Raw genomic sequence first — 19,718 nt, 5'->3', positions numbered from 1 at the left:
CCGAGCGAACCACAAACTTGCAGAGCGCAGGAGGCAGAGAGATAGTAAAGAGTAAACAGATCACCCCCTAGCCGCTCTGTTGCCTTTTGGACCCCGCTAGGTCCTGGAGTCGGGCGGGGAGGCGGCCCTGGGGGCGGGCCGGGGCGGGGCCGGCGGTTGACACCCTGGCGCACGCGGGCCCCTCGCCGCAGACAATACGCCTCCCGGCTCGAGCGCTGCGGACGCCGCCGCCGTCACCACCCGCCGCCACTGCCACCGCCGGACGCGAGGTGAGCCCTCCCGCCCCTGCTGTGACCCTCGCAACGCTGCCGGCCGCCCCTCCGCCCAGCCCGAGCCCGGCAGGTGAGCGCCCCGGGGCTGCCCTGGGCGCCCGCTGGAAGGTAGAGAGGCCAGTGGCCCCAGGTTTTCCTGTCCCGGCTGGATTACTTACTTGCGGGCGACGTCTGGGGACCCCGGCTCCGAAACACTCCCCTCGCTCGCCGGGGTGGGGGGGCTCCAGTTCCCCGGTGGGCGATCTTGGCACCCGCGGCCCCTGGGGGCCTCAGTCTCCGCATCTGTGCAATGGGATGGCCCGTCTGCGCCGCGCGGGGGACCCGGCGCCCCATCGCCCTTCTCCTCCCTCCGAGGCCGGACTCCCAGGTCCTCTGGGCATCGGACCCGAGCGCAGGGCTGCCAGCCCAGGGCCGCGACGGCGCGGCCACCAAAAGAAGAAAAAGGATGGGGGTGGGGTGGGGGAAGATGGCGTCGGGCACCGGTCCCCGCCGGCCCCGGGGTGGCGGGCGCCGCGCACCGGCCGGGGGGGCCCGAGCCCGGCCGGACGCGGGACGCGGGGAAGTCCGGAACAGGAACTGCGCGCCGGGCGGGCGCGGCGCCCTCTGCCTGCCCACGCCCGGGGCAGGTGCGCCCCGCGGGGAAGGCGCCCGGGCCGCTGGTGCAAAGCAGGGACCGCCGGGCGCGCCCCATCCGGGGACCGCGAGGCGTCCCGCCGCCAGCCCCGCGCGGCCAGAACCAGCCCTGAGGGGCTCCGGGCTCCCCGCCTCCTGGATGTGAGTCGTTTTGTAAACCGTTAATTGTTCCTATAGTTTTCGCCAGGACGTTGTTGTTCTTGCCGCTGCTGCTATTGTAGCATTTTCCGAGCACCTATGCGGCTTGGTTTCCTTCCTAAGCTGCGCTGCAGCTCCCCGGGAAGGGAGGGTTATGGCTTTATCCTTACCACGTTAGGGAGGGCTCTGTGCTGGCCGGCCTCCAAGGATGGGAGGTCTCCTTGTACGGATGGAGAAACTGATCCTGAGTTCAGGAGGCGTTATAAATGCGGTCTAGCTACAAAGCCCAGAGCTGTTTCCTAGAAGCCAAGCCAAGCTCTCCACTCAGCCACTTTCTGGCTGTGTTGTCTTCTCTGGGTTTGGGCACCCCTAGCCTCAGTTGCTCGTTCTGTAAAATGGGTCCATGAGGTTTCCCACCAGGGTTGGAGGAACACCACCCCCGAGTGTTGGTGGCCGTTAGTGACTTCTCCGGAGTTAGCTCTTTAATAACTCTATTTCTACTTATTCTGGGCATGCCCTTGGAATGAGTTCTTAGGAGGAGCGGCACATTTGGGGCGATTGGCACTTGATGCCTCAGTGGCCGGGATCCCGGTCTTCGCACTGGGCTGGCGGTGCTGGTCTTCCCCACAGTCTCATCTCCCCTCCCTCCTCAGTCCAGCATTTGGGGATTTCCCACCGTCTTAACCTCAAGGTCACTGTGGCTTCTCCAGCCTTACCAACGTTGGATTGTACAAGTTTACTTTTGCTTGTGTTTGGTTTGGGCAGAGTGGGGTCTGGGAAGAGTGGCTTCTGGGGGACAGTGCCTTGGAATGTCCTTCGGGGCAGGAAACATTTTTAATCTATCCTTTAAAATGGCTGCCAGGTGATTTTTTTTTTTTTGATGGGAACTTTATCAGCAGGAATATTTCTCTAAGCACCAGAGATTCTGTGCAGCCTTCCATGGGAGGGGGTGAGGCCTAAAGTAAGTGGAGTGATGTACTGTAGCACCGCCCCTGTGGATGTCAGACTCACTATCTCAATTGCTTCCTCCTCCGAGAAGCGTTCTGTGAATACCTGACCTAGAGCTGCAGCCCTCCCACTGTTCCCGGGGGTTCCTCTCCCCTAAAGCCTTTTTTTTTTTTGGATAAGTAAGAAGTGGATTTATTTAGAGAGATACACATACCATAGACAGAATAGAGTCTGTCTCAGCGAGAACGGCCTTGGGAGAAATATACTCTACTGAGAGTGTGGGCTGGCCTAGGATTTTACTTTATTGTTTTCAGGACTCTCAAGGCAGTATGGAAATTACACGTGCTCACTTAGTATGATTTACACGAGCCTGTAGCTCCATTGGAACAGGAATTTATTATTTATTTTTTTCTTTTTCTTTTTGGCCATGCCGCACAGCTTGTGGGATCTTAGTTCCCTGACCAGGGATCGAACCTGAGCCCCTTGGCACTGGAAGCGCAGAGTCTTAACCACTGGACCACCAGGGAAGTCAAAGAACAGGAATTGAGAAAGATCACACTAGAGTATCCCCCGTGCCCATCACAAGCTGGGCACTCTGGGAAGAAGCTGGTTAGAGCTTCTAAACATAGCTGGTTGTATGTATCAATATGTTTATTGTAAGTTTTATCAGGTGGTCAGTAGATATAGAAACTGGGCTTCCCAGGTGGCGCAGACGGTAAAGAATCTGCCTGAAATGCGGGAGACCTGAGTTCCTTCCCTGAGTTGGGAAGATCCCCTGGAGGGGAGGGCATGGCAACCCCCTCCAGTCTTCTTGCCTGGAGAATCCCCATGGACAGGGGAGCCTGGCGGGCTGCAGTCCATGGGGTCACAGAGTCAGACACGACTGAGCGACAAAGCACGAAGGACAGATGCAGAAACTAAGCTGCAAAGAAAGGAGAAACCAGTGTCGGTCCATCTTCTCACGTCTGATCGTCTCGGAAATGGACGGGGGTCCTCGGTGAGCGGCCCCGTCCACCAGTGAGTCTTGACCCTGACCTCCGAGGTGTTTCCCCCTCTCCCTGGAAAGCATCCTGTTTTTAGTGATCCCATTAAGTTTGTAGACAATTAATGGCTTCTGGCTTCCCCTCCTGTGGCCGTAGTGGATCCCACGAGAGTCAGGCTGTTTTTCTCTTGGCCCAGAACAATTCTTCGGTGTTTCAAGGAAGTTCCCGGCACGCTCGGGTTTTGTTGTCGGCGGCCACCAGGAAGCCTGCGGAGGGTCTGAGTGGACGTGTGCGGCCGGCGCTTTGTCCTGCCGTGGGTTGGTTGGGGCCGGGCCCTGGGCGAAATACAGAATGTAAGCAAATAAGTCCCCGGCGCGAGTCCCTCGCTGGCCTGGAGGCGGGCAGGAGAGGCCGGGCCTGGTGGTCAGGGCCCTGGGGCGGGCTTGGGGAGGGCAGCTGATTTCCCTAGTGTCAATATTGGGATGTGACAACACAAAACACCCGCTGGGCCTTGCCAGGCGCTGCCTGGTAAACCTGTTTTTCTGGAGGTGGGAGAAGACATGGGGTCACCCAGAGTCAGAGGAGAGGCAAGCTCGGGGCTGGAGCGGGCAGCCCACCTGGCTCTCTGGGCAGAGGCACTGGGTCTGGCGTGGAACTCAGCGAAGGCTCAGAGACCAGCCGGGGAGATGGGCGGATTTCCCATTTGCAGACAATGACGCATCCGGGAAATCCCAGCAGTGAACCGGGTGGGCGTGCACCTCTGCTGAGCTCCAAGTTCACGGACCAAGAGCCTCCTGTTAGTGAGCACTGACCATATACCAGCGGTCCCCAATCCTTTCGGGACCAGCGATCGGTTTCCACGGACTTGGGGGGAGGGGATGGTTTGGGGATGATTCAAGCACGCTATACTGATCATGCTCTTTCTTTCTGCTATTATCACATTGTGATATAGAATGAAGTAATTATATAGCTCACCATCATGCAGGGTCAGTTGGAGCCCCGAGCTTGTTTTCTTGAGCTCAGGGGGTCATGCGGGCGTCGGGGAGCAGCTGTAGGTGCAGATGAGGCTTTGCTCATTCACCTGCCGCTCACCTCCTGCCGTGCGGCTGGGCTGCTAACAGGCCGCACACCTATCCGGGTTTGCGGCCCAGGGGTTGGGGAACCCCTGCTGTGTGCCATGGATGCAACCTCTGCCTCCTCTCAAAAGCTGAGCGTGTCGGGTCCAGTGTCCCCTGGCCAGGAGTTGACTGTCCCGTGGGCCCAGTCCCTTCATTATGTTGGACCTTGTATTATCTGGTTCCCTTGGGCTGTCCTCGTTCACTAGTTCCTGCTCTGAGCCAGGGCAGACAGACAGGTAAACATTTAATGAGACTGTCATGGGCTGTGTGCCTAATCCAGGTCTGTTTACACAAGGTGCTGGGTTAGGAGCAATTAATTCTGTCCTGGGAGGAGGTGAGTTCTGGGCCTGGAGGAAGATGCAGGTCCCTGATGCCAACCTGGGGAGGTAGCGGGAGGTGTAAAGGTGGGCGTGAGGGTGTGAAAAGAGAGGAGTAGGCAGCCCAGGATCTGTCCCAGGAAAGGGGAGCCCCCAAGGCTGCCGACAGGAGGGGTCCGTGTCCAGATCTGGTAAGTGGTTGAGACCCCGCAGCGCTGGGGAGACCCAAAACTGTCTGGAAGGAAGGAGACTGTGAGGGCCACGTCTCTCTGAGCCCCTAGTGTCTGGCCCCAGGAGCACATAGTTCTTCATGTAAATTCTTGTGACCTTTAATTGAAGTATAGTTGATTTACAGTATTGTGTTAGTTTCAGGTATACATCAAAGTGATTCGGATATATACATATACATATATATATGTGTGTGTGTATATATATATAATCCTTTCTATTAGGTTATTACAGGACACTGAATGTAGTTTCTCATGCTATATAGTAAGTCCTTATTTGTTTTATATATGGTAGTGTAGATCTGTTAATCTGACACTCCTGATTTATACTCCTTCTTTCCCCATTGGCAAACATAAATTTTCTGTGCCTGTTCTGTAAACAAGTTTATTTATACTGTTTTAGATTTCACATATAAGAGATATCATTTGTCTTTCTCTGTTTGAGAATGGTAATCTCTAGATTCATACATGTTGCTGCAAATGGCAATAGTTCATTGTTTTTGAAAAAAAACAGTGAAAGTTGGTTGCTCAGTTGTGTCTGACTCTTTGCGATTCCATGGGCTGTAGCCCACCAGGCTCCTCTGTCCATGGAATCCTCCAGTCAAGAATACTGGAGTGGGTTGCCAATTTATTCTCCAGGGGGGATCTTCCAAACCCAGTGACTGAACCTGGGTCTCCCGCATTGCAGGCAGACTCTTTACTGTCTGAGCCACAGGGAAGCCCTCATTCTTATAATGACTGAGTAATATTTCATGTGTGTGTGTGTGTGTGTGTGTGTGTGTGTGTGTGCTGGGAGGGGATTTCCCAGGCGTGTGTGGGCTTCTCAGGTGACTCAGCAGTGAAAGAATCCGCCTGCAGTGCAGGAGATGGGGGTTTGATCCCTGAGTTGAGAAGATCACCTGGAGAAGGTAATGGCAACCCAACCCACTCGGACATGACTTCACCACTTAACAACAGCAATCATCTGTTGATGGGCACTTGCATTGTTTCCATGTCCTGGCTGTTGTAAATAGCACTACTGCGAATGGGTTTTCATCTTTTCTAGATATGTGCCTAGGAGTGGGGTTGCTGGATCACATGGTAGCCCTGTTCTTAGTTTTTTAAGGAACCTCCACACTGTTGTCCATAGTAGCTGTACCAATTTACATTCCCGCCGACAGTGTAGGAGAGTTCCCTTTTCCCCACACCCTCTTCAGCATTTGTTGTTTGACATACAGCCTTTTTACACTCATGCGGCAGACCCAAGCAGTCCCTTGGCACCTGTTCTTTTTCTAATGGTGATGGGGAAGCCCAGGGTCCCTTTTAGGTGCCAACAAGGACGCGGTCCCCTGGGATCCCCTCCAGACTGGCCTTGCAAGGCCGCCTCAACATGTTTCCCCCACCTGTTTCCTCCTTGCTTCGTTGAAGTGTGTATCCTAACACACACCGAAGTCTGGGTGGCTCATGAGCCACAGGTACTTAGCTCTCACTGTTCTGGATGCTGGAAGTCCAAGGTCAGGGTGTCACAGACCTCCTGTATCCCCAGTGGAGGATGTGAAGGGGGCACTCCTGGGCCTGGTTTAGAAGAGTCCTAACCCATGAGCAGAGCCTTCGGGATCTCCTTGCCTCCCCAGGCCCTCCCTCCCCTCCTTTTCCCATCACGGGCGTTAGGTTTTCCACAGAGGAATTTGGGGCGGGGCAGAAACATTCAGACTTCGGCCAGCTGGTTTAAAGACGATTTCAAAATCAGTTGTCAAGAGAATTATTCACCTGTTACACTTTCTCTTCAATTTTTTTTAATGGATATTTGAGCGGGAAAGAACAGAAGAGAATCTGTCCCCAGTGCTTGTTTTGTGAGTGAAGAATTAGGGGGTCCAGCGGGGCTTTAGGCTAAGATCAAGTGTAGTGTGGGGAATTTCCTGCTGGCTCAGTGGTAAAGAATCCACCTGCCAATGCGGGAGAAGAGCAGCAGACACGATCCCTGGGTGGGGAAGATCCCCCTGGAGGAGGAAATGGCAACCTGATCCAGTCTTCTTGCCTGGGAAATCCCATGGACAGAGGAGCCTGGTGGGCTACAGTCCAGGGGGTCTCGAAAAGTCCGACACGACTGAGCAGCTGAACACAGGGGCTAAGGAATTTGTCCAGAGTATCACAGCCAAGCTGGACTGGAACCCAGGGGTGTCTGCAGCCCAGGGCCCCTTGGCTCAGCGTGTTCCCGCATAAATAGTGTGTAACCAGTGAGATGTAAACACATCTCAGAACAGGTTCCATGTCTTGCTCCTGTCAATCACAGCTAATCATGACTTCTTTCCTTCCATTTTAGAGGCGGCCACCCTGCCAGGTTGGGAGGAGAAGAGGGTGCTGGCTTTGCATCGCTCTTTTCACTGACATTCCTGAGATCCTTGGGCCAGGCCCTGGGGAGCCCAGTCATCCCACAGCAGCTCTGGCCAAGAGTGTGTCCTGGCGTTGGGGCCGGATTTAATGGAGCTCCTCCACCTAAGTGGGCGACAAACCCTTCACTGTTAATTTGTTTGTTTGTTTCAGCTTCACTCAGAATATTCTTTTAAATTAATTTTTGGCTGCACTGGAGTTGCTTGGGCTTAGTTGCCCCAAGGTACGTAGGATCTTCCCAGACCAGGAATTGAACCCATGTCCCCCTGCATTGGCAGGCGGACTCTTATCCACCAGGGAAGTCCAGAAGTGCATTTTTAAAATGCACATTTCTTAAAAAAAAAAAAAGTATTCATCTTACAAATTATCCTACAATCCAAATATATAGTAGCTTGGAAAATAATGTGTAGAAAACAAAAGCCAACGTAAAAGACGGATTAAAACAGCTAGAACAGTACAGGCTTTATACAGCTCTGATTTTACGGTTTTCTTATTGCATCATCAGTATCAGAAATCTGTTCCTTCAGCTGGCTCCATTGCTCAGGATTTAAAGAAGTACATTTTCTTCCTGGTTTCATTTCACCTTCCAGATCCATCCAATAGTCTCCCATAGCCCTTCACTGTTCTAACCCTCAGTTAATCCGGAGGGAGGCTGGACCCAGTAGATGCTAATCCAAAGGGCGTGGGGTTACTGAGCTTTAAACTACAGGACCAGAGAGGGCAAGCCTTTGCCCCGAGGCCATCCCAGCCAGAAGCCAAGCCGAGGTTGGATTTCTCACTCTCTCTTTTGTTTAATGTGTATTATTTTTATTTATTTAATTATTTGGCTGCGCTGGGTCTTAGTTGCGGCATGCGGGATCTGGTTCCCTGATCTGGGATCGAACCCAGGCCCTCTCTTTCGGGAGCTCGAAGTCTTAGCCCCTGGGCTCGCAGGGCAGTCCCGAGGTTGGATCTCTTGCAGTGTCTGCACCTGGTTCAAGGTGGCCCAGGTCAGCACCTGCGCCGGGCTTCAAGGCGGAGGGCTGCGATGCCGGTGCAGTGGTAGGACTGAGGAAGCCCATTGCTCGGTCATGTCCGACTCTCTGCGACCCCGTGCACTGTAGCACCGCCAGGCTCCTCTGTCCATGGCGATTCTCCAGGCAAGACTGCTGGAGTGGGCTGTCATGCTGCTGGCTTCCAACTCCCATGCTGAATTTCCAGCCTTTTGCTTAAAATACCTTTCCCTCCTCTTACCTTCCTCTCCCCTCTCCTTTCCCCCCAGTCGTTCCTCCATCACTTAAGGGAAGTGAGCCCTGCCCACCTGAGACCAGCTGCTTCAGGCATCTGCAGGTTCCTAAGTCTGGCCTCCCCTGCCAGGTGGGGAGGGCGTGGGTGGGGTGGGGGCTGGGACGGGTTGGATGCTCGATTCCTGAAATAGACCTTGAAGACACACATTACCCTTTCAGACAAGCATCACCCTTAACTCAGGCGATGAACTGGAAACAATTATTTTTGCTCAATTTTTTGAATTAGTGAGACTAGCACTAATATTCAAGAAGACAAACATTTAGAGTTAAGAAAAATTAAGTCTCCTTCTTACCTTTTTCCCAGAGAGTTCCCTTCCCCTCTTTCCTGATCTTCTTTCTCTTTTGGGAGATGGATCTGTGCAGATAGAGGTGTTTGTCTTTTTTTTTTTTTTTAACACATGTGTGCAACACAGAAGGCAAAGGGAGAAAGGGACGACAGAGGATGAGATGGTTGAATGGCATCATCGACTCAATGGACAAGAGTTTGAGCAAACTCCGGGAGATAGTGAAGGACAGAGGAGCCTGGCATGCTGCAGTCCATGGGGTGGCCAAGAGTCAGACACCTTAGCCACTGAACAATAATAACACAGCACAGTCAATCTGTGTTCCCTGCTATGTTCATGAGCCTTCAAGATCTTGGCGCAGCGGTACCTGCCAGGTACATGCAGGCCTGCGCGGAGGACACATTTCTAGAAATCAAAGGGCTTGTGCATTTGTGACTTTGATAGACACTGTCAGACTGACCCCAGAGAAGTAGGGACTAGCGGGCTGTCACTCCCTCCTGGATCTGTTGGTTCCTTAACCAGCTATGGAGCCGCCGCCCCCGCGAGGTGGCAGAAAATGGGCCACTGTGGTGTCTTTCGATGCTCTTGGCAGCCCTGGAGGCTGTGCTGCTTCTGTGCAGAACTCTCTCTGAGCTGGGCTCAGAGTTAGGTGACTGCTCCTGTCTCACAGCAGCGGCAGAGCTGGGACAGGAACCTGCGTCTGTCCTGCCCGTCAGGGCTTTTCTGCTGGATGCTGTGGGCACTGGGTGCTTTGTACCCTAGGGCACTGGCGGGGGGGTGCCGGATGCGTGGGGGGGCCCCAAAGGAAAAGACTGAGGGCCAGGTCTTTGCAGCTGGGTCCAGGGCATCCACCGGCCTGGCCCCCAGGACTCACCTACCACAGAGGGCCTCACCGGTTCCTGCTTTGCTGCAAGGCCCTCAGAGACATGGGGAAGGCTGGGCTAGGGGGCGACTCGCGGTCCCCTCCTCAAAGCCGGGGCAGCTGTTTCCACCCCAGTGTGTGTGTGGAAGAGGCACACCCGTGACACTGCAGACTGGCCGGTCCAGAGCCGACGCCCCCTCCTTCCAAGCCCCACAGGCGTTCTCGTGACTGTGGGGGCAGCGAGGCTCAATTTGCATCCTGAGATCCAGCGGAAAATGGGTTTCCACTGCGTGTGTAGGAGGGTGAGCGTGGGCTGCCGCCTGCGTGGGTGTGCCTTCCTTTCCACCAAAGAAGGGTTTTAAACTTCTTCTTTGCAAATACGCTGGGAAAAAATAGACGCTTGAAACCAGTCCAGGCTCCTGGATCTGCAGCTGCAGTGATGTCAGTTCTTGCCCCTCTCTTTACTCACTTGACAGGCATTTATCTGCCCGGTGCTGTGGGCTGGGAAGCAGGGATTAATAACGATAGTGACGGCAGTTCCTTTTTTTTTTAACCTTTGTTTGGCTGCACCACAGGGCTTGCAGGATCTTAGTTCCCCAACTAGGGATGGAACCCTGGGCCCCCTGCAGGGTAAGCTCTAACCACTGGACCCCTAGGGGAGTCCCAGCTCCTGGTTGTCCCCCGTGGAATGGCTCTTGCTGGTGTCCTTGTTGACGGGTGAGGGAGCTGGGCACAGGGGTTGTCCCCCAGGACACCCAGCGGGGGCCAACAGGGGTGTCAGAGGAGGCCGAGAATGGCCAGCAGCACTGGCCAGGCGAAGACTGGAGGCCTGACATGTCTGACATGCACTCTTTAGTGTGGTGGGAGCCGGGTTAGGATTGGGGCGGCAGGGCTGAGGTGACCAGCGGGAGAAAAGCTCCTGTAGTGTCCCCTGAGGGGCCTGGGGAGCAATGGAGCGGGTGGAGGGGTCAGATCTGAGGCTGCTGCGCGGAGGTCGGATTGGAGCCCCCCAGCAGGAGACACGCCAGACGGGACGGGCCCAGCCCTCAGCCTCCGCTGGAGTGAGGGGGCCGCTGGGAGGGACCCACTCTGGGGGGCTGCTGCAAGGCCCCTGCCCGTACTCTCGGCCACACTGTCCTCTCGCTCAGATCTACAGCCCCAAGGCCAGCCTAGGTCTACTTGTCGATTCTCCTCCGTTAGTACCAGCCAGAACCATTGCACTGACCGGGGCAAGAAGGCTGAGGACTTGAATTTCTTCACTTCCCTTATTAATAGATACGGGGTTAAATGGTGAGCATTTTCATCCACGTACAGGGCTTAAATCAATACTTGGCAATAATTGATACCTAAACATCAGCCAGGATTATAAGACAGTGCCAGTTCTTTTTTTAAAGAAAATATTCTTTATTTGGCTGCACTGGGTCTTACTTGTGGCATGTGGAATCTTTAGTCCCCTGACCTGTGATCGAACCCGGGCCCCTTGCGTTGGGAGTGCAGAGTCTTAGCCACTGGACCCCCAAGGAAGTCTCTAGTGCTGGTTCTTGCCTGGAAAAGGAACCCTATTAGCATGGGACCATTATGCCCATTTAGCAGATAAGGAAAATGAGGGTCTTGCCCAAGATCTCACTGCAAGTGAGTGGTTGGTTAGGACATCAATTCAACATTCCCCCGCCTGTTTTGGAGCATCAGGGCAGGGCTCAGACGATGATCAAGGGAAGAGGGGAGTCTGCTGTCTAGACCAGGCCATCTCTGATCAGAGAGGTCCAGAAGGGTCTGGGGACCCACAGGAAGGTGCAGAGGGGCAGGCCCTGCCCCCGACAGCTGAGTCCAGTTGGGAGGCACCGCTGGAGCTGCTAACACGCAGTGTGGGCCTCACGCCCGAGCCGCCCGTCGTCACTGTCCCAGGTCAGGCACCGGCCCCGTAGGACTCAGGGACCCTCATCCTTTGGTACCCAAGGTGCCCAAGGATTCTAGGCACGTCTGCTGGGAACCGAGGGATGTTGGGATAGTGGGTCAAGGTGAAGCTCAGGCCACGTGCCCAGTGAAGTCCCCTGGTGACCCCTTACCAGTGGGGCAAGGCTGTCCATGGGGGCACAAGCCATCTCTGGAAAGGGAACAGCCCCATGCAGAGGGGCTTGGAGGGGGAGTGGGGGGTAAGGGAGCAGGGAGACAGATGCAAATGAGGGCTGGGGCAGCTTTCCCTGGAAAATGGCCATTTGCATAGACACTCTGGCCTGGTGCCTGAGGGCAGCGAGAGCTCCTGGTCCGAGTTCCTGAAGTGCCCGCCCAGCACAAGGTCAAGTTCACTGGGCTTAGAGCCTGTTTAATGTTAAAACCTGTGTCCATTTATCTGGATCTTTTAAGCCCTTTAATGGAATCTGTATTTATCCATAAAGGCATTTTTTTGGGGGGTCACCCCCCCAACATTGCATAGTATGCCGGATCCTAATTACCCAACCAGGGATGGAACCCGTGACCCCTGCAGTGGAAGCTGAGAGTCTCAACCACTGGATCGCCAGGGAAGTTCTTGTCCATACAGATTTTAAGCACCCTTTCTTAGATTAAAAAAAAAAAAACCCTCATATTTCCTGATCAGAAACCTTATATTTCCACAGTTGTATTTACTGTCTACAATATTTTCAGGTTGTCTTGTAGGAATGCTCTTGATTTTTCTGTGTTGATCTTGTTAAGACTCATTTACGGGACTTCCCGGGCAGTCCAGTGGTTAAGACTCCATGGCCCAAAAAAGAAAGAAAGAAGTTTGTTATCATTCTTTAGTAAGTTGTATCCAACTCTTTTGTGACCCCATGGACTGTAGCCCGCCAAGCTCCTCTGTCCATGGCATTTCCCAGGCAAGGTTACTGGAGTGGGTTGCCATTTCTTTCTCCAGAGTGTCTTCCCTATCCAGGGATCAAACCTGAGTCTCCTGCATTGGCAGGCAGGTTCTTTACCACTGAGCCACCAGGGAAGCCTGAAAAAAAAAAGTCTCATTTACCATTTTCCCTATAAATCTAACTGAAGTCCACTCCCCTCCCTGACCATGGTGTCAATGCCCCTCCTTCCAGGGGGGTTGACCGGGGAGCAGGATTTGTGACCCTAGTTCAGCATCCTCTAATCATGAGGGGAAGGGATGAAAGTCATCCCTGGCTACAAAAGTGGCTGCAAACCTTACTGGTTATGTCATCTACTCTTTCGGGCAGTGTGGCGGGTGGATCGAGACCCTCCTCATAGCTTTTAACTGATAGACCCCAGAACAAATGGGTGAAGATTTAGGCCCCGAGTGGTACCTGTGCTGGGCATCTGTGTTGCTAACAGCCTTTTAGGGGTCTTAGAAAAGTCCCCGGGACCCCCCCCCGTCTGTGTGTGCTGGCCTGCTGGTTTGCAGCGGGCTTGGGGTGGGGTTGCTGGCGGTGGGGGCAGCCTGCTTTTAACACTTTGCCTGCAGGTGCCCTCAGCAGGTGGCTGCACCCTTCCCCTCACCCCGCCTTGGGTGCCAGGGGCCACCCTCCTGGCTCCACCCACCAGGTCTGACCTGACAGTGCCTTTCAGCCCATGGGGGAAGGGGCTGTCCTGACAGGTGCGGCTGGCATATGTCAGACCGGGGCTCTTTTGTGGCCCCTGTGGCTGTGTTTACACGTCAGCTCTCTCCAGCCCCAGCGCCCGCGACCTGCCTTTCACGTCGGGCTTTCATCTGGAACAGATGTAAAACTGTTTCTCTCCTAGGAGACTGAAGCAGCCCGCTCCCTTTGATGCAGACTCTGGCCATGTATTCTCTGTGGAACAATGCTGTCCTTATGCGATTTCTTTCTCAAAGGCCAGGGTGCCCCAGACACCCAGATGCCTGTCTTCGCCATCCGATGATGTCATGTCCATCTCTGCGTGCAGTTTGGTTGCATTGTTGGGAATGACTTGTCTAGACTCTCCCGGTAACACCTGGAGGACCCAGGACCCTTACCTGCCGGCCCACGAGCCCCTGCCCCGTCTTTGCGTTTCCAGCCGTCACCCTTTGCCGCGGGAAGCACGTGGTGTGCTGAGTGTAGTTCTGCCTCTGAGCTGCAGTCAGGAGTGAACACTGGTCCACCCTGGCCTGGGGAGCAGGAGGCCTGGGTATGAACCAGTTGATTATTGATACAATTAATTTTTTTTGGGGGGGTGCCACATCCATGGCATGTGGGATCTTAGTTCCCTGACCAGCAGTGGAACTGGTGCCCCCTGCAGTGGAAGCACAGAGTCCTAGCCACGGGACTCCAGGGAGGTCCCTACCATTAATTATTATTGAAAGAATAATGCATTGAGGTCCAGAGGTCATAACAGTGCTGCTCCCCACCAGGCTCTGCTCAAAGTATTAGTACTTGGGACGCCCCTGGTGATCCAGCGGTTAAGAGTCTGTCTTGCAGTGCAGGGGATGGAGGTTCATTCCCTGCTCGGGGAACTAAGATTCCACATACCTTGGAGCAACTAAATGGGCACGTTACAACTAGACAGTCAGAGCACCGGAATGAAAGATCCCACATGATACACTGAGACCCAACACTGAGCCAAATAAATGAATCAATGTTTTAAAAAATGTTTTGACACTTAAAGGAGGTTCCTTCATCCCCCAGCAGCCTAGTGGGGGGACTCCGGACACCTTACAGATGAGAAAACGGTGACATCACACAGCTCCTGAGTGGATGAGCTGGGATTTGAACTCGGGCCCTTTGGTTCTTCATTGTGTTCTGGAGCGAAGGCTGTTTGATACCGCGTGGGGTAAATTCTGGTGAGCACCGTCATAGGCCTAACCAGCTGTCACACGTGATGATGTAAACAGAACTGCCCAGTCCATGTCTGCTCCCTTTCAACCCCCAGGTCAGACTCTGAGACCTCGTTGACTGGAAGTGGGTTACAGGCCCACCACTAGCTGCAAGGCATGCCGGGGAAAGTGAGAACAAAAGTGTTAGAACTGGCGTAGATGACACACGTCAGGGCCGCCCCAGTGAAAGCTAGTTCTATCAGCAAGGAACCCGGGGAGTGGAGAGGTGAGACAGTCAAGTGGAGAAAGGAGGTTATAAAATACTGGGGAAGGAGTGATTCCATTTTTTTTTTTTAGGTTCTCATTAGTTAACTGTTATGCATTTTGTTGTTGTTCAGTTGCCAAGTGGTGTCCAACTCTTTGTGACCCCATGGACCTGCCGCACGCCAGGCTTCCCTGTCCTTCACCATCTCTCAGAGTTTGCTCAAACTCATGTCCATTGAGTTGGTGATGCCATCCAACCATCCCATCTTCTGTCATCCCCTTCTCCTCCTGTCTTCAATCTTTCCCAGCATCATGGTCTTTTCCAACGAGTCAGTTCTTCGAATCAGGTGGCCAAAGGATTGGAGTTTCAGTTTCAGCATCAGTCCTTCCAATGAATATTCAGGGTTGATTTCCTTTAGGATTGACTGGTTGATCTCCTTGCAGTCCTAGGGACTCTCAAGATTCTGCTCCAGCACCACAGTTCAGAAGCATCAGTTCTTCGGCTCTCAGCCTTCTTTACGGTCCAGCTCTCACCTCCATACGTGACAACTGGAAAAACCACAGCTTTGATATACGTCAGTCTCAATCTCCCAGTTCATCCAACCCCACCCCTAGGAGTGATCCTGGTTTTGAAAATGTGTGTGCTATGCTGTGCATGTGTTTAAAAACTGACACTATCTCTCTGGCAGTTGGGATCGTGAATGACTTTTCCTTGCTTAGTTTATGATATTTGCCTTTTTCTGCTTAGGGGGAGTAGCAGTAGGAAGCTGGCAGAACCCAAGGAATTGGCACTCTGGATGGAGCCCAACCTTAGTCCACTATGACACCAGACATTTGGAGTTTTTTGCTTGACTATAGGCCTCTTGGGGACAGCATCAGAGCCTTGCATTTATAGTCCAATTTTCTCTTTTTGGGATGGCCACACCATATGACTTGCAGGATCTTAGTTCCCCGACCAAGAATTGAACCCGGGCTGTGGCAGTGAAAGTGTCAAGTCCTAACCACTGGACCACCAGGGGAGAAGTCCCTGATTCTCTTTTCACAAAGGAAGAAGGCAAGACCCCTTATAAATCTTCTCCAAATCCCTGAGACATGGATGAGAGAGAACAGAGAGGCATGGTGACCCTCCCAGAGGCACACAGCAGAATTCATGCCAGGGGGAGCTGGGGTAGAGGTGAGATGACTAGTAAGTGATACCCCAGGCGGCACACTTCTGAGCATCCAGTCCTTGTCTTTTTTCTTCCAGAGAAGAAATGTATCAAGCAAGACCCCTCTCTAGGAACCTCTTTTTGTACACCTTCCTACAAAACCATGGCCCAGGCTTCCTAGATGACCAAGACTCAGGGCTTCCCGGCGTGACCAGTATCTTGGAGTTCCACCCCGTCTCCCCCTACAGGTAGGTCCCAGAAGCCTCTGGGCCTGGCCCACCCCCGTTCCTGGTCAATGACTGTGGCAGGCGGTTAGCAGAGTCCTCTGCGTTCTCCGGGCAGGGCTGCGGAGTGGAAATTCCCCAGGTGTGATCACGGAGGCAAGCGCCCTGGGCGGAGCTGCTCATAGAGGAACCCCCCTGAGCACCCAGCACAGTCAGTCCCAGGACCGCCGTGCGGTGCGGGCCATCAGAATGACTCAAGCTTATGGCCTTGACGGAGTGCCTCCTGGCCCTTCTGACCACAGTCACGTCAAGGCCTCATAAGAGATGGATTTGGTTTTAGAGAACCAGAAGGAGGTGGCTTCAGATGCAGTTCCGAACCCTGGCGTTCAAGGCAGAGAGGAGGAGACTGTCCCAGCATCAGTGCCAGGGTACTAGAGGCTTCCCTCCCACTTCAGGCCGTGGAAAACTCTTAGTCATTAGGCCTTGGACTTGGGCTTGGGGCTGGTCTGGATCTTAGGGATGGAGGGACTTGGAAACCTGCCCCCTTCCCCTCCCTGTAGATGGAGTTGGGGGCAGAGTCGCCCTGACTTCAGCCTGCCACCTGATTGCCCGCCAGCCCTCCCTAGCGTCACCGTCCCCGCCTCCCCACCCCACCCCCCACCCCCGCCCAGACTGGGCAGGTGGCCGGGGCTAGGCTGGGAGGGACTTGGAGTCCGGGGAATTTCCAGCCAAGTCACCGGGTTGGAATGTGGGCAGCCCCCTGGGAGCAAGGCTGAAGCCGGCCCAGGTGCCCAGGGTGTGAATGTGAGCATCTCCGTTTCCATCAGGGAGTCAGTGGTGGGGGAGGGCCAGGTAGCCCCTCCTTTCTCAGAAGGGGTGGTGACATCAGGGGTGGGCTCGGGATTAGGGACCCGGGAACACGTCCCAGAGCTCCTCCCTGCACTCGCTGGGGCGCTCGGATTACCTTGGAGGGGAAGGGAGGCTAACTGCTGCCCCAGGCATTGAGTATCTCCCTGCCCTCCCACAAGCTGGGGGGCAGGGGGCAGGCTCCACCCGCGCAGCCCCCTCCCCAGGGTCCAGCACCTGTGCTCCAGGGAGCCCCCTGGGGATGGGACCTCCCTGGCTTCTCCTGAAGCAAAGTAGGAGCCAGAGGCGGGGGCGTGCGAGGGTTCCCTGCCCCCACCCTGGTGGATCTGGGGGTGGATCTGGGGGTGGGTCTGGGGGCGTGGGGTCACCAGCCCAATCCCCCCAGGTCCCTTTCCTTGCCTCCCGCAGTGACAGTCCACACTACCTGGCCATGCAGCTGGCCTCCATTGCCGATGAGATGGAGCTGAGGTTGCTGCTGCCCCAGCTCGATGAGCCCTTCTGGATGACCATGTACAGGTGACAAGCCCCAGCGGGTTCCAGGACGCCCGCAGACCAGGGCTGGCCCCTGAGGCTCCATTCATGGCGGGGGAGCCCAGAGCTCAGAGCCCCCTGGTCCCTGGAGCTGGCCTGGGCCACAGACCCCAGTGCCCTTCTTGCCCCCATCCTCAAGCCGAGACGGCCCCTTTCCCGCAGGGTCTTGACTGAAGACGACAGGAAGTGCTCAGGGAGCCGGGATGGAGCTCCGTGCCCAGCTTTACGGGCAGAGCCTTCTGCGTGGGGGAGGGGGTTCTTGCAGGAGGACTCAGCTGCCAGCATTTGCCAGCTTCCCTGCAGGTTCTCAGAACCTCGCAAACTTGCCCGGGTGAGACCAGAGAGAGCCTTGACTACCGAAGACCAGGATGCAAGCTGGCAGGGGCTCTTGGCGTCCAGGGAGGCAGCCTGCCTCAGAGGGGCCCGGGCCTCGCTCGGAACACGACTCCTCTGGGACGCAAGTCCAGATCCCCACCGGGGTGAATTTAGAACCAGAGGGCCGGGTGACAGTGGGTGGCAGGGGACAGGCCCTCTCCGCCCCAGCGGTCACCTGTGGGCCACCTCTGGCCCCTTTCCTGTCTAACGGCCCTGCCCCCTCTTCTGTCCTGCAGCTTGTTTTTCCCCTACAGCCACGTAGGGCTCAGGGATGTTCTGAGAAGCTTTATGGCTGCTTTCACCAACCTCAGGGAGAACCGAAGGCTCTGGAGCTTCCTGACTCTCAGGGACCGGGTAAGCGAGCCTTGAACTCCTGACCTTGATTTCCGTCTGGCGAGTGGTGACCGCTCTGGAGCAGCTGCTCGGGGCTCGCCCTCTCTGAATGTCACTCCCGACTGTCTCGTCTTGCCCGCTCCCCCCATCTTCTACTGCGGCCTGGTCCCCAGGGGCCTCTGGGTGTGAGGCTGTGGTTCATGGGCTGGATGGACGCATCTGCTTCCTCACCTGGGCTGTGTTTCTCCCCCTCTGCCAGGAATTGCCTTCATCGGGCAGACTGGCTGCTCACAGTTGCCTCTTGTCCTCACGAGCAGCTTTCCGGACCCGTCCCCTTCCCTCCCTACCAGTGCAGCAGAACGCCCCAGTCCATCCTGTCCGTATCACACCGGTTCTCCCAGCATACCAGCAGCCCCCAGTGGGCTGGCCTCCTCTCCTGCCGCATCCTTAGGGCCACGGTCCGCTCCTACCTCTCCCGTGTTTCTCATCTTTCCTGTCACCCGGCCCCAGACCCCTCCAGTCCTTCCTGCGGCCCCCACATTACCCGACGACTCCCCGCACCACCCCCGTTCCCACCCTCGCCTGGCTGATTCCCCGTGTCCACGGGGCGGGGGGTTGAACGGGCGGGCCTGCTGCCCACTGGAGGTCCTCACCTGTCGCCACCTTCATCCCACAGGTGTCGCCCAGCCTGTGGCCCGAGCTGGCGCTGTCCCTGCTGGTGGTGGCGATGCTCAGCTGGGGGTGCCGCCTCCACTGACCGAGCAGCTGGTCAGTGTGGGGGTGGGGCTGGCCCCTCCCCCTCGACCACCACCCTGGCGGTGGCCCGTTTTTGGTTTTGTCGTCTTTTAACTGTTTTCCAATGATGCTTTTTTTTTTTTTTTTTTAAATATTTAAACTCTGAGTGCTGGGACACTGGGGTTCATACCAGTTTTTTTTTCTTGTTTTTTTTTGTAAGAGAAATGAATTTATTATACCTCTGGGGTCGTTACTGGTTAACGACCTGCTCTCCCGGCCCCAGCCTGCTCTGCAGTGGCCTGTCCTGAGACGGAGCCTCCCTCTCACGGGCTGGTCGAACAGGGGGCTGCGGGGGGAGTGCTGGTCACACCCCCGTGTCTGGGATGCCCGTGGCACAGAGAATCTGCTGGAATAGATTTCTGCGGGGCGAAGAGAGCTCAATAAAATGTTGCTTTCCAGCCCGTCTGTGGTCCTCTCTGGGGGTCGCTGGGCTGCATCCTGCTGGTGGGGTGTGGGGGACGGCAGGGCGGGCGCCGGGTCACCAGTGCGCCTGTGGTACCACCAGCTCCTTCCTGCACCTTCCACGGCTGGCGTGCTGCTTGGCCCGCACGAGCTGGATTGCTCCCTCATCACGCCTTGGTGCCGGAAGCCGGCCATTAGGGAGTCCTTCCTTTGGGCTGTCAGTGCCTCTTACAATTGGGCCACCTGCCCTCCTCGCATCTCCTCATCCAGGGCTCCCTGCTGGGGTGCAGAGAGGGGGCTGGGCAGGGGCACCCGGGGCAGGAAGCCGGGCCCGCACCCTGCGGGCTCAGCCCACCCCAGACCTGACCTGGAGGCGGTTTCTAGACCCTGCGAGGCGGGCCCTCTTTCCCCTGGTGCTGTCTCTCCCCACCCCCTCGTGCCAGCCCTGGGCTAGGGTGAGCCACCTTCCAGCTCCCCCACCCCCGTTCCACTCCCCGGCCCCCAGCATCTTCTGCAGTCTCGTCCTCCACCCCCTCCAGGACTCAGGGATGCTGAGTCTTACGCTCACCCCCACTCGGCCCTGGAGCTGACCCAGCAGGTGCAGCTACC

Source organism: Cervus canadensis, chromosome 21, assembly GCF_019320065.1.
Source record: "Cervus canadensis isolate Bull #8, Minnesota chromosome 21, ASM1932006v1, whole genome shotgun sequence".
In the NCBI taxonomy this organism is placed as follows: domain Eukaryota; kingdom Metazoa; phylum Chordata; class Mammalia; order Artiodactyla; family Cervidae; genus Cervus; species Cervus canadensis.
Note: the sequence above shows the minus strand (reverse complement) of the source record.